Source organism: Ipomoea nil, unplaced genomic scaffold, assembly GCF_001879475.1.
Source record: "Ipomoea nil cultivar Tokyo-kokei standard unplaced genomic scaffold, Asagao_1.1 scaffold1416, whole genome shotgun sequence".
Classification (NCBI taxonomy): Eukaryota; Viridiplantae; Streptophyta; class Magnoliopsida; order Solanales; family Convolvulaceae; genus Ipomoea; species Ipomoea nil.
The window spans coordinates 792,598-807,155 of NW_017617844.1; positions in this window are offsets into that span (position 1 = coordinate 792,598).

Consider the following 14,558-nt stretch of genomic DNA (forward strand, 5'->3'; position numbering starts at 1 on the left):
GCAAGGAATAGAATATGAATTCTATTCTACTGTTTGGTTCGCGGAAGGAATAGACTTTACGAATTATATTACAGTGTTTGGTTGGTTTAAGGAATAGAATGAAATATGCTTCAAAAGATATAAATACCCTTATAAAAATATGTGGTGGTGTTGGTGTTGGTGTTGGTGTTGGTGTTAGTGGTGGTTGCGGTGGCGGTGGTAGTGACAGCGATGGTGGCATGGTGGTGGTGGCGGTGGTAGCAGTGGCGGCGGCGGTTGTGGTGGCGGTGGTGGAAGTGGAGGTGGTGGTGGCGGCGGTGGTAGCAGTGCCAGCGGTGGTTGTGGTGGCGGTGGCGATGGTGGTGGTGGTGGGGTGGTGGTGGAGACGGCGGCAGTGGTGGCGGTGATAGGGTATTTTCGGTATTATAGTACTAAAGCTATGAGTTCTCCTTGTTTTATATATATATATATATATATATATATATATATATATATATATATATATATATATCTAAAAACATAATAAGTTTCAATCCAGGTTATACCCCTGGTTTATGTCCGTTTTTTCTGTTAATATTTTTTGTACCTTATGCTATAAAAGTTGTACTACATAATTTTTTGGACAAAAATATCCCTGCCGTTATAACTTCTGTTATCTTTCTACATTATTATTACCATGTACATGCATAGACAATATTTTTTCTTACATCCTTCAATGGTAAGTTTGAATTCATTTAGGTTTTAATTAAAATGTTACCATAGTTATATTTAGTAATTTATCATTTCTATAATTCTTACCTCGATAATATTAAGGAATAAGGGTCAAATAGACCATCGAACTGCACACAATAATGCAATTAGACCACTGAACTTAAAAAAACAACAATTAGCTAGGTCCCTAAACTAAACAAGTTCATTCAATTGGTCTAATTTACAGGTTTTGCAGGTTAGTAACAGGTCACCCAAAATTTAAAATATTTTTTTAATTTATTATTTAAAAATAAATAGTTTAAATTTAAAAAAAAAAATAAAAAAAAAACTGTTTCCCATCTCCATGGCCAGAGAGGAGAGTCTCTTCGTCTCCAGCCATGGAGACGAAGAAACTCGTCTCCGATGAAGATGGGGAATCTTTTTTTTTTTTTTTTTTAAATTTTACTAGCCCGATTGCTGGGAAATCCGGTCCACTAAAAGCAGGGGAGAAAGGTGCTAATCTAGATGAGTCTCATCTGGAAATTGAAGGAGATGGAGTCTCCAATTGTTGAAAATCAAGGAAATTCGTCTAGAATTTCTCTGTCTCCTTACAAGGTCGCAGAAGTCCGCCCAATTGGATCGGATTGCAATACAAAAGAAGATTTAATTGCTATGGCGATTGAAGATCGTCAAAAGCAGTCTCCAATCCCAGGAATTGTGCGATCTCCAGTGAAGGTGCGATCTCCAATCGCAAGTCAATCGACTGTCCGTTCGATTGATTTTAAAAATTGTGAAAGGTCGGAGGTGGTGATCGATCGCAAAATGCGATCGAAAATGGTTCGCCCAATTGATCCAGAAATTGTTGATCGTGAACTGCAATCGCCAATTACTCTGTCTAAAGCGAAGACAGTTGCTCAGAATAGGAGATTGGAGAGCATCTCTCCTCAATCACAATCCAGTACATCCTCGGATGAAGTTGCAATTCGGATTGCAAACATGGAAGTTGTGATTGACAGTGGAGTTCTAAAAAAAATATTTTAAATTTTGAGTCACTTGTTACTAACCTGTAAAATCTGTAAATTGACTTAATTGCATGAAATTGGTTTATGGACCCAATTGTTGTTTTTTAAAGTTCAGTGGTATAATTGCATTATTGTGTGCAGTTTGATGACCTATTTGACCCTTATTCCTAATATTAATATGAATAGGAATTATACAATTATATATATATATATATATATATATATATATATATATAGACACACACACTATTATTTTTTAAAAAATTAATATAACTAAAATTTCAACATTTAATTTTAATATTAAACATATATTTTTTGCGCATCGCGCATATAAAATACTAGTATATATATATATGACTTAATGAACATGGTCAAATGTCCGTGCACACAAAGAATCTGTCGACTTTGGCATAATCCCTACACTGTCTGAACTAAACAATGAATTTTGGGTGAATTGAATATAATAGGTAATAAGTTTAGATATTGTTAACTATGATCTAATCGAATATAAATTAGTTCTTTATATTTGAATTTTTTTTATGCTATTGACTCTATTATTATAATATAATTTCTACTTCTACTCATACATACTTTCACAAAGAGTCAATGTCCCCACACTAAGGTTCAAACATAAGACCTATCATTTGAGAGATCACAAATGTGCCACTCCACAACAAGGTCTTTATATTTGAATATAATTTCAAATATACCCAAGGAATAATTAGTCTCCTTTCAAATAATAATAATAATAATAATAATAATAATAATAATAATAATAATAATAATAATAATAATGAGTTAATTCATTTTTGGTCCTTGATTTATAAGTGACAGTCCATTTTTAGTCGTTTTTTTTTATCAAAACATTCCCTTTTGGTCCTAGTATTATTATGACATGATCAATTTTGTTCTTCTATCAACAAAATTGTTGAAATTTCGTTAAATAAAAGGACATTTTCATCTTTTTAATACAAAGTGCGTTGACCCGTTATGTATTTTATGTTTATTTTTTGAAAAAAAAAAATCATAATTGAAGAGCGAAATGCTCTTGCATTTAATGCAATTTCATTGATTTTTTTTATAGAGTACAAAATTGATCACGTCACAATAATACTAGGATAAAAAAATGTTCTGATAATAAAGGACTAAAAGTCAAATACCACCTATAAATCTAGGACCAAAAATAAAATTTACTATAATAATAATTAGTCAAAGTATTTTTCGTTCAAACTGAACACATTCAAAGTATTTTTCGTTCAAACTAAGCACATATCAATATAGACATTTAGAAAAGCTTCAAGAACTGTACTACAAGAAGAAATATAAAGTAAAATCAATAATTTAATTGGTAGAATTTGAGTGCGGAAATTATTCTGTGGATCTGAATCCACCTTGTAACGTAAACCCGAATCCAAATGTTCACAATTTACATATTAAATGTTCACATTTTACCTGTTAAAAATTCAGAATTTATATACTACGGACACACTTAATATATATATATAATTGATTACCTTATTTTGTATTCACAAGTTTCTTTCAAATACTATAGGCATACAATATTAACAAATTAAGATTTGATGACCATGTATTGATTGTATATTTGTATTCACAAATTTTCTTTTATAAATGTTATGTGTTTTAACTTAGAAATGCAATTTATATTCTAGAAGTTCACAATTACAATATTAAAAATACATAATTTATACGTCGTTTAGCACCAGGATCCACCTTGCAAGGTGAACCCGGTTAACAACTCATTTGAGTGGACTAGCTTTAATATAATCCACGAGGTCCAGTTGCCATTCTTGGCCAGATCAGATTGTACTACTTTGAAACATGTAAGACAACGTTGGTCAAGGTAATTCAGAGTATAACGGACTGGTCGCCGGGGTGATTGTAACATAAATCAACTTCAAATATATTCAAGTTGCCAATGGAAGTTGGTATCTTTAAGACCTTGATATGGCCATACAAGGTTAGTTTATTATAATTTGCAATTAGATGGGACAATTGAGTCGAGTTGGTTGGACAGTTTGCTTGATAAGTACAAATTTTTAAGTTTAACTCTTTAGAAAAATTATTTATTAGTTTTTTTTGTTTGAACAACTCAATTATGAACAACTAAAGTGTTGGTTTGATTTCAAAATATATAATAATAATAATAATAATAATAATTATTATTATTATTATTATTATTATTATTATTATTATTATTATTATTATTATTACATTTATCCTTTTGAATTTCAAAGGTCATTTAACATCTTGGTTAATGGTTAGGCATTATTTCTTGTAACCTATGGGTGTTAACGATAGTGCACTAACTTTGTAATTAACCTTTACATTGAATTGGATCAGACAATTAACCTCATATTCAATATGAATATTGTGGCTAGTCAATTTCATATGATATGATATAAATAATAAATACTCCTTCTACCACTTTGTCTTTCTAACCAGAAGTATCAATAAGAGGATTGATAGAAGGAGAGAAAATTGATATCCATTGGGACTACAAGTGAGGCTGTTAAGAACTTGTCTAGCCGAAAGGAGCAAGCTAATCGCTTGTAAAAAGCTTTCATCAATTACCACGCCGATTAGATAAGTTAAAGCATGTTAAGTATTTTATCTTTAAATAATTTTTCATATTAGATATTATTTTAACATAATATCGTAAATGTTATAATCCTTACACAAAATTAGTTTACCATTTTTTAGTCCGGACTCCGATTGTGCTCAAGTATGACTGATATTCTAAAGGAAATATTTGTGGCATATAGAGAATAAAAAATGACTGCAGTGTACCAGGCGGAGCAGTCAAGAATTATAGCTTAGTAACCTTAGCTTCTTCAAAGCTTGTGGCCGGCCTATACCAGTATACCATCCTTTGCCAAACTTGCATATATATATATATATATATATATATATATATATATATATATATATATATATATATATGGCTGCGTTCAAGTGCTGTTCGTCTAGGAGAGAAATGAGAATGCATGTCATCTGTTCACTTGTCCAGATCTAACGGATGAGAAAAATGATTTTTTTTTTTAAAACACAATGACATTTTCGTAAATAATTGAATATTGAAGTTGAAGTAAACTGTATTACAAATGCAGGTAGCAGTTTCATATAGTGCACCTCAGTGCAATGTAAACTGTATTACAAGTGCAGGTAAAATGTATTACAGGTGCAAGTAAAATTTACACTGAGCATCAATACTAAGTGCACCAAATGTTATATCTAGGTACACCTATAGTTATAAGTAGTTGCTAGAATGTTAACAAGGTAAAATTACTTGCACTTGTAAGTTATTTTACTTGCACTTTTTACTTGTAAATGTGCACCAACTACTTGCACGTATAACACATTTACGTATATCAAAGTTCGAGTTATTTATGAAAATGCCACTACTTCGTTTTTTTAAAATTACATCTGACTCATTGAGAACCATGCCTTAGGCGAGAACCTGCGCAATCTACATCATGTTAAATGTTCATTTTTTAATATATTAAAGGTACATTATTTTTGTACCGAAATTTTATTATTTAGAAATTGTATTACAAATGTACCTTTAGTATATAAAAAATGTATCTTTATGTCAGTGATTCAAGGTGGGCCAAGGTATAATGGTTGAGGTGCATACAGGTTGTACCATATTGGAGAATATAGGTAGATGTGGGTTCGGTATATGTTCAGGTGATACCCGAATTTTATTTCAGATATTTAAAAAATTTTGGTGAAGTTTTTGATACCCAATATCCAAACCAAATTTAATTCAGATATGTATGATTTTGGTGAAATTATTTCGGGTTAGTTTGGATATACCCAAAATTTTATTTTTTTTTTTTCAATTTTGAATTTTTCTAAAATGATTTTATTATTCTTGTATTTATATTTTTTTCATATACTATTAAACTAAAAACAAGACAAAATACTAATAATCAATTAAGAGACTTTTGAAAATTAATATATTACAGAGTATTAATATAATTATGAAATACATTTAAAACTAAATATATAATTTATAGAGAAAATTTTAATTTTGGTCCACTGACCATTGGAGTTGTGTTAATTGTAACACTTGACTTTCAAAAATGTTAATTTAGTACCTTGACTATGCAATTTCTATCAATTTTGGTCACGCCGTTCAAATTGCCAACCAAATCTCGCCGGAAAATTTTAATAAGTCAAATAATGAGGGTATTTTAGTCATTTTACTATCTTTTGTTTCTTCTTCGATGAGCTTCTCGCCGGACGGCAGGAAAAAGGCAATCTCCCCTCCAGCCGCTCGTCGCCGCTGTTCGTCGCGTCTCCTCTGCCCAACCATCAGATCTGCTATGTCGAGGCAGAGAGAGAAAGAGGATGAAGGACAGGTCGCTGGTGCTGCTCCTTCGCCAGATCTGCCGTTGACCGCTAGAGAGCACCGTCGTTGTAGCTAGAGGTCGTCGGCGCTGTGTCGATCTGCTTCTTCCACCGGCTATGTCGAGAAAGAGAGAGAGAGACGAGAGGCTAAAGGTGACTGCGCCAGTGGAAGTGAGGGAGAGAGAGAGAGAGAGAGAGAGAGAGAGAGAGAGAGAGTTGGAGTGAAGATGGCGGCTGGTGGTTCACTGGACCTTCATTTCTGGCCATTTGGAGAGAAGGTCATTGGAGAAGAAATCGTCTCCGGCGAGAAGCTCATCGGAGAAGAAAGAAAAGGCAGTAAAATGACTAAAATACCCTCATTATTTCACTTATTAAAATTTTTCGGCGAGATTTGTCCGGCGTGACCAAAATTGATCGAAATTGCATAGTCAAGGTACTAAAGTAACATTTTTGAAAGTCAAGTGGTGCAATTAACACAACTCCAATAGTCAGTGGACCAAAATTGAAATTTTCTCTAATTTATATTATTATATTTATAATAAAATTTTTGTTAGTTTGGATTTTGAGTAGAGTATGAATACATTTTTTACACTCGATATCTGAACTGAATTTATATTTGATCATCGACTATAGCTAAATCCACAAATTGATCATCGACTTTCAATTTCAACCAATTAAGTCATTAACTTTGCAATTTTAACACGATTTCGTCATCTGTTAGTCTCCCCGTTTAATTTCCATGAAATCAAAGGACAGAGTGGTAATCTCACATGGTTTCTCCATCGCCTGTTTCGTTAAGAGTGGTGGATGCGTTGGGTTTCACGTTAATTTCTCCATCGCATCCACCACTCTTCCTACAAGCGACCGGCCAGTAACATGTTGCGCTCATAACCGTGAAACCTAAAGCATCCACCATCCTTTTCCCCTTGTCGGTGTCATCTCTCTGGCGGAAGCTGTCTACGAAAGTCGAGGCGAAAGACGGTGTGTGTCGCGGAGATGCCTCGGCCATTCGATCGAAAAGCTTTGTGTGTCCCTCGACTTCTCCGTCTTGGAATTTACCAGCGATTGAGCCGTTACATGGACGATCGAAGGGTGTAGATGGCATTGGGGATGTGCCGAGAACATCCCCGCTAGTCAGATTGTCGATCGGAGGTTTCTGGACTTCTTGGAATTTGTTGCGAAACCGGCGAGTTTCCGGCGAATAGAGGAGGCTGACAAAGGAAACAACGATGGCGATGGTGTCGGTGTGGTTACGGCTACCTGTTCGCCTAGATTAAGCTCAATTCAACAGCCCCGTTGTGACAGAGTCGCGGCCTGCTGGTGGTTCAGTCGTGGGGGCTCTTGGCTTCAATTCGACGAGATGCAAAGAAAATTGGGCAGAAATTGCAAACTTGACGGTGGAATTTAGGCCTCGCCGCCACAACACCACTCTTCCTACAAGTGACCGGCTGGAAGGCTTCTTGAAGATGGATCAACAATCGAGTGCAACGATGAGGGCGCGAAGTTCGTCCGAGCTAATGTTACAAATTATGATTTGGGTGAGTTCTTCCAGCACCCGAAGTTGGAAGATCTACGACAGCTGCTTCCACTTGACCTGTACCTAAACGCTATTGATCCGGCCATGCCAACGTCATTGGTTCAGGTGAACAGGTTCCGGTGCGGCGGAAATGCGGTGGGGTTTTGCACTTGGCACTGTAAGTAATTAAAGTCAAACATGGGAATACATGAGAGCATGGGAACTATCATGATTGCAGCAACCCAAATTCAACAAAGTTGTCAGCAAATCAGTAGGCAAATTGTTGAAAGAAGTTGGATGGGCAGCCACAATTGTTGACATAAACATTTGCAATTTAGTCCCTAGACTTTTGGCTATCTACATAACAACCCCTAATCCTTCTACTATAAATAGGGAGTTGATTTGCCATTTTGTATCATCCCATCTCATCCCATCTCTCCTGATCTTGTATCCTTTCTTGGTAGTATAGCATAGAAAGTGCTAGTAGAGAGAAATAGAGAGTAGATTGTAACTCCTATTATTTTCTTGTTGCCAATACAAAAAATCCTTCTTCAAATTTCCTTTATTGTGTGTATGATTTATTATAAATCTTACACTAGAAATATTCTCAATATTTCCCGCCCAAGTTGCCATTGTAATTAGGTGTTGTGAACCGTATCGATCCTAACAAGTGGTATCAGAGCCCCAGGTTGGTTCATAGATATATCTTTATTATATCGTTTATGTTAGAACTCATTCTGGTAAAGTGATTGTACATGTCTAGGAAAAGATCTGGTTAAGACTTGGTATTTAAGCAGTCCATTTGTGACTCACCTCTCTTCTCCAGAAATATTTTCCTGGTGTACGGTTCACAAGACCGGGAGTGTTCTATTATACGATACTATTTAGATATATTGTTCAAGATTTGAATCAAGAACACCACTCACAATGACAGCAAAGTATGAGATTGAAAAGTTCAATGGGGACAATTTCTCATTGTGGAAAATGAGAATGAAAGCAGTTCTCAGGAAAAATAACTGCTTAGAAGCAATTGAAGAAAGACCAGCCGACTTCACAGACGATGCTAAGTGGAAAGAAATGGATAGCGATGCTGTTGCCGATCTTCACCTAGCGCTTGCTGATGGAGTCCTATCAAGTGTGGGAGAGAGGAGTACGGCGAAAGAGATATGGGATACTCTCATAAATTTGTATGAGGCCAAATCACTGCACAACAAAATCTTCTTGAAGAGGAAGTTATACACTCTCAGGATGATGGAGACATCCACGGTAACTGAGCATATCAACACTCTCAACACTCTATTTTCACAACTCACGGCGTTGAGTTATAAAATAGACGTGAGTGAACGTGCTGAAATTTTACTCCAAAGTCTACCAGATTCATATGATCAACTCATTATCAATGTAGTCAACAACAAGGAGGTACTTGTCTTCAATGACATTGCAGCTGCGGTTCTTCAAGAAGAAAGTCGGCGCAAAAACAAAGAAGTTAACAATGGAACCTCACAACAAACTCAGGCGTTGACAGTAACAAGAGGAAGATCAATGGAGTCTGGCTCCAGTGGGAGTCACAACCGAGGTAGATCGAAATCGAGGAGTAAGAAGAATGTCAAGTGTTTCCACTGTGGCAAAAAAGGGCACTACAAGACTGAGTGTTGGCAGCTCAAGAAGGACGCGGTCAAAGGCAAAAATTCTGAGACATCAAATGCTCAGGGTTGTGTTGTGAGTACATCGGATGGAGGCGAAGTTTTATTTAGTGAAGCAGCAACAATTGTAGAAGGCAGGAAGAGTCTAGCTGATGTTTGGCTCATGGACTCCGGAACAACATGGCATATGACTTCACGAAGAGAATGGTTTCATGAATATGGACCAGTCTCTGGAGGATCCGTCTTCATGGGAGATGATCATGCCTTAGAGATTGCTGGCATTGGTACTATCAAATTAAAAATGTTTGATGGTACGGTTCGCACTATCCAGGAGGTACGGCACGTGAAAGGCCTGAAGAAAAATCTATTGTCTTTAGGACAATTAGATAGCCGTGAATGTAAGATTCACATTCAAGATGGGATCATCAAAGTAACCAAGGGCGCGCTCGTTGTGATGAAAGCTGAAAAGATAGCAGCCAATCTATACATGCTTAAAGGAGAAACACAACTACAAGGAGAAGCAGCTGTTGCATCAGACAATCTTATAGAGGAATCAACGATGAGGTGGCATCAAAAACTTGGCCACATGTCGGAACGAGGTCTAAAGATTCTTGCTGATCAACATCTTCTTCCAGGGTTATAAAAGGTTTCATTACCTTTTTGTGAGCATTGTGTTACAAGTAAGCAGCATAGATTGAAGTTCGAGAGCTCTAAAGCAAGGAGCAAGGCTATCTTGGAGCTAATCCACTCCGATGTTTGGCAAGCACCAGTTATATCCCTAGGAGGTGCAAAATATTTTGTATCCTTCATAGACGACTACTCCAGGAGATGTTGGGTGTATCCAATCAAGCGGAAGGCGGATGTATTTGAAGTTTTCAAAATCTTCAAAGCACGTGTGGAACTTGAATCCGAGAAAAGGATCAAGTGTTTGAGGTCGGATAATGGAGGAGAATATACTAGTGATGAGTTTGATAAATTCTGTCTACAAGAAGGTATCAAACGACAGTTCACGGTGGCATATATTCCACAAAATGGAGTGGCAGAGCGGATGAACAGAACCTTGTTGGAAAGAACAAGGGCAATGTTGAGGACTGCAAATTTGGCAAATTCATTTTGGGCTGAAGCAGTCAAAACCGCCTGTTATGTGATCAATCGGTCTCCATCAACCGCAATTGATCTGAAAACGCCAATAGAAATGTGGACTGGTAAGCCATCCAGTTATTCTCACTTGCATACATTTGGGGGTCCGGCTTATGTGATATACAACACTCAAGAAACATCAAAACTTGATTCTAAATCAAGAAAATGTGTTTTCTTGGGGTATGCTGATGGAGTGAAGGGGTATCGCGTGTGGGATCCCACTGCCCACAAGGTTATCATCAGCAGGGATGTTGTATTTGTAGAAGACAAGGTACAAGGAAGTGAAAACACTGGGAAGGAGAAACCAGAGACAACTACAGTACAAATTGAAGGAAGGAAGGAAGAAGAAATTCCAGTTTCCTCTGAAGCAACAATAGAGCATGATGAACAAGAGCAAGCTGAGTCTTCAACTTCAGAAGTTCGACGATCAACTCGGGAGAGGAAGCAACCAGCTTGGCACTCAGATTATTCTATGGAGGGAAATGTTGCATACTGTCTACTTACAGAAGATGGTGAGCCATTAACTTACCATGAGGCTATAAAAGGTCCAGATGCGTCTCTGTGGATGACAGCAATGCAAGAAGAAATTGAAGCTCTCCATAAGAATAAAACATGGGAACTTGTCCCGTTACCACAAGGAAGGAAGGCTATTGGAAATAAGTGGGTCTATAAGATCAAACGAGATAGCAATAATCAAGTGGAACGGTATCGTGCTCGATTAGTGGTGAAAGGATTTGCTCAGAAAGAAGGAGTTGATTTCAACGAGATATTTTCTCCGGTTGTACGACTTACAACAATTAGAGCAGTCTTGGCGATGTGTGCTGTGTTTGACTTGTATCTTGAGCAGTTGGATGTGAAAACTGCATTTCTACATGGAGAACTTGAAGAAGAGATTTACATGCTCCAACCAGAGGCTTCATGTGAAATTACAACCTGGTGAAGGGATAACGCAACATTCTTCAACATATTACAATGACTTGGTGAAGGGATAACGCAAGCAGGATGTGAAATTACCATTCTGTCCTTAGGTTTCACGACAATTAAACAGAGAGACTAACATAGGACGAAATTGTGTCAAAATTACAAAGTTAAAGACTTAATTAGTTGAAATCGAAAGTCGATGACCAATTTTTGAATTTAGCTATAATCGAGAGATCATTTTGGGTTTTACTCTTAAAAATATTTGAAACGATAACTATTTGGATTCTCCCAAAAATTTAAAATTCAGTTAAGATCGTGAATGTATAAGGGAAGAAGTTTAACGTATTATTGAAGTGAATTACAGAAACTATATATACTAAGAGTACACCACAAAAGTAGGAAACTAACAGAGACTAAGCTAAAGAATAGATTAACTACTCCTGAATATCCTCTTAGCCTAATACTCCCCCTCAAGCGGAAGAGGGACAAGGTACCACGCCCAGCTTGAACCGTAACTCATTGAACCGAGCCGACGAAAGGGGTTTAGTGAAGATGTCCGCCAACTGGTCATGCGTGGACACGAAATTAACTTTAAGCGCACCAGAAGTAACTTTGTCCCTGACAAAGTGATTATCGACTTCAACATGCTTCGTGCGTGTGTGGAATACTGGATTGGAGCACAGATAGGTGGCTCCTAAATTGTCACACCAGAGCACCGGGACGGTAGGCGGGAGCAGACCAAGTTCACGAAGGAGAGACTGAACCCAGGTGACTTCAGCAGCAACATTGGCCAACGCTTTATACTCTGCCTCGGTGGAAGACCGAGCTACTGTCCGTTGTTTGCGTGACCCCCACGATAGTAAATTCGGGCCTAGGAACACTGCATAACCACCTGTAGACTTTCGGTCAACAGGACAACCAGCCCAGTCTGAGTCTGAAAAGGCATGTAGAACCGGATCAGTCGTGGGAATGAGACGAAGGCCAAGGTGCATGGTGCCTTGCACATAGCGGAGAACACGTTTCAGAGCAACCCAATGAGTTTGCATAGGCTGGTGCATGAACTGGCACAACCTATTCACTGCAAACGACAGGTCCGGTCGAGTGATGAGCAGGTACATGAGCGAGCCAACAAGTCGGCGATAAGCAGTAGGATCATCTAGGACTACGTCTGAGTCCGGACTGGCCTCCGACGTGACAGCCACTGGCGTGGTCAATGGCTTGCAAGTCTCCATTCCCGCCTTGCGTAATAACTCAATGACGTAACGTTGTTGCGACAATATCAGGCCGCCTTCCGTGTCAACAGCCTGTATGCCCAAAAAATAGTGAGGCCTGCCAAGGTCTCTAATACGAACCACAGTAGCTAGTTTCGAAAGCACATCATCTACCACAACACGACTATTTCCCAACACGAGAATATCGTCTACGTAAACTAACAAGTACACTTTTACATCACCAGATTCATAAATAAATAAAGAAATGTCTGTCTTGGAGGTACGAAACCCAATTTGAACCAGAAACTCGTGTAGTCGGGTGAACCAGACGCGGGGAGCCTGCTTGAGACCATACAAAGAGCGCTCGAGCTTGCAGACATGATTCGGAAAGGCCGGATTCACATACCCCGGAGGCTGCCGCATATAAATGTCTTCACTCACACGCCCATTTAGAAAAGCATTGTGAACGTCCAGTTGTCGCATGACCCACCTGTTTGAGACTGCAAAAGACAAAAGTAAACGCACGGTTGTCGTTTTGACAACCGGGCTATATGTCTCAAGATAGTCTTTACCCGGTACTTGGTTGAAGCCCTTCGCCACCAACCGAGCTTTATACCGCTCAATGGACCCGTCAGACTTCCTTTTGACCCGGAACACCCACTTGCACCCGATCACGTTCATGTCACGTCGGGGTGGTACGAGACGCCAAGTCTGATTGTGGATTAGAGCATTGAACTCTACATCCATAGCATTGCGCTAATGTGTAGATTTGACGGCCTGGCTATGACATGTAGGCTCGTCGTCCTCTAGAGAAGCGACAAGTGCTCGCGGTGGCCGGCGTTGTACTCCGGTGGTGGTGCGCAACTGCATGACATGAGTCCGAACAGTCGGGCACTGACGCCTCCGCCGGCCTGTCGTCGTAGTAGAGGTGGACGGCTGATATGAAGAGGTGGCAGCCGCCGCAGTCGACGACGAGGTGGGTACGGCAGTACAACGAACAGGTTGTGACTGACTTGGCGACGAACGTGGTTCTGGCGGAGCCGGTGGTACAGAATACGCCGGAGACGGATGTCGGAGTTGAGCGGTCGCCCATGGTATCTGCGATGAATATGGTACAGCAACAGATTCATGTGGCCCCGAAAACGGGAAAACCGCTTCATTGAACCTTACGTGCCGAGCAATATATACACGGCCAGTTGATCTGTCCAGACACCTGTATCCACTAAAGGAATCCGAGTAACCAAGAAAAACACAAGAAACAGAACGGTAGTCCATTTTGTGTGAGTTGTAAGGACGCAGACAGGGAAAGCACTCACACCCAAATACACGCAACATTGTGTAGTTAGGTGGTTTGTTAAACAAAAGAAAATATGGGCTTTTATTCCCAGAAACTGACGATGGCAACCGATTTATCAGGTGTACCGTAGACTCAAAAGCGTATGACCAGTATTTCTTTGGGACCTGACTATGTGTTAACAAAGATAACCCGGTTTCTACCACATGACGATGACGCCGCTCCACATGACCATTTTGTTCGTGCGTGTGGGGGCAGGTTTGTCTATGCATGATCCCGGCAGCAGCAAACACCGTGTGTAACTTACGGTATTTGCCACCCATATCAGTTTGTACACATTTAATTGAGGTGGAAAACTGTTTTTCAACTAAAACCCGAAACGTTTGAAAAATGGAATAAATATCTGTTTTGAGTTTCATAGGATATATCCACATGAACCGCGAATAATTATCGACGAACAATACAAAGTATTTATGACCGTCAACTGACGGGCAGGAGACGGGCCCCAGATGTCTGTAAAAATTAACTCTAAGACAGACTGACTTGAGTTTTCTACACGTGCTAATGGGAAGCGCGCAGACTTACCCATCTGGCAGGCAGTACACAAATTATTTATAGAATTAATGGACCCTACTACGGGACAACTCGAGATAACCTGACGCAGAACACGACTGTGCGGGTGGCCAAGACGCTCATGCCACACTTTCGGAGAGGCTTTAGCAGATACAAACGCAACTGGAGCAGGCACGCGGAGTGGATACATCCCGT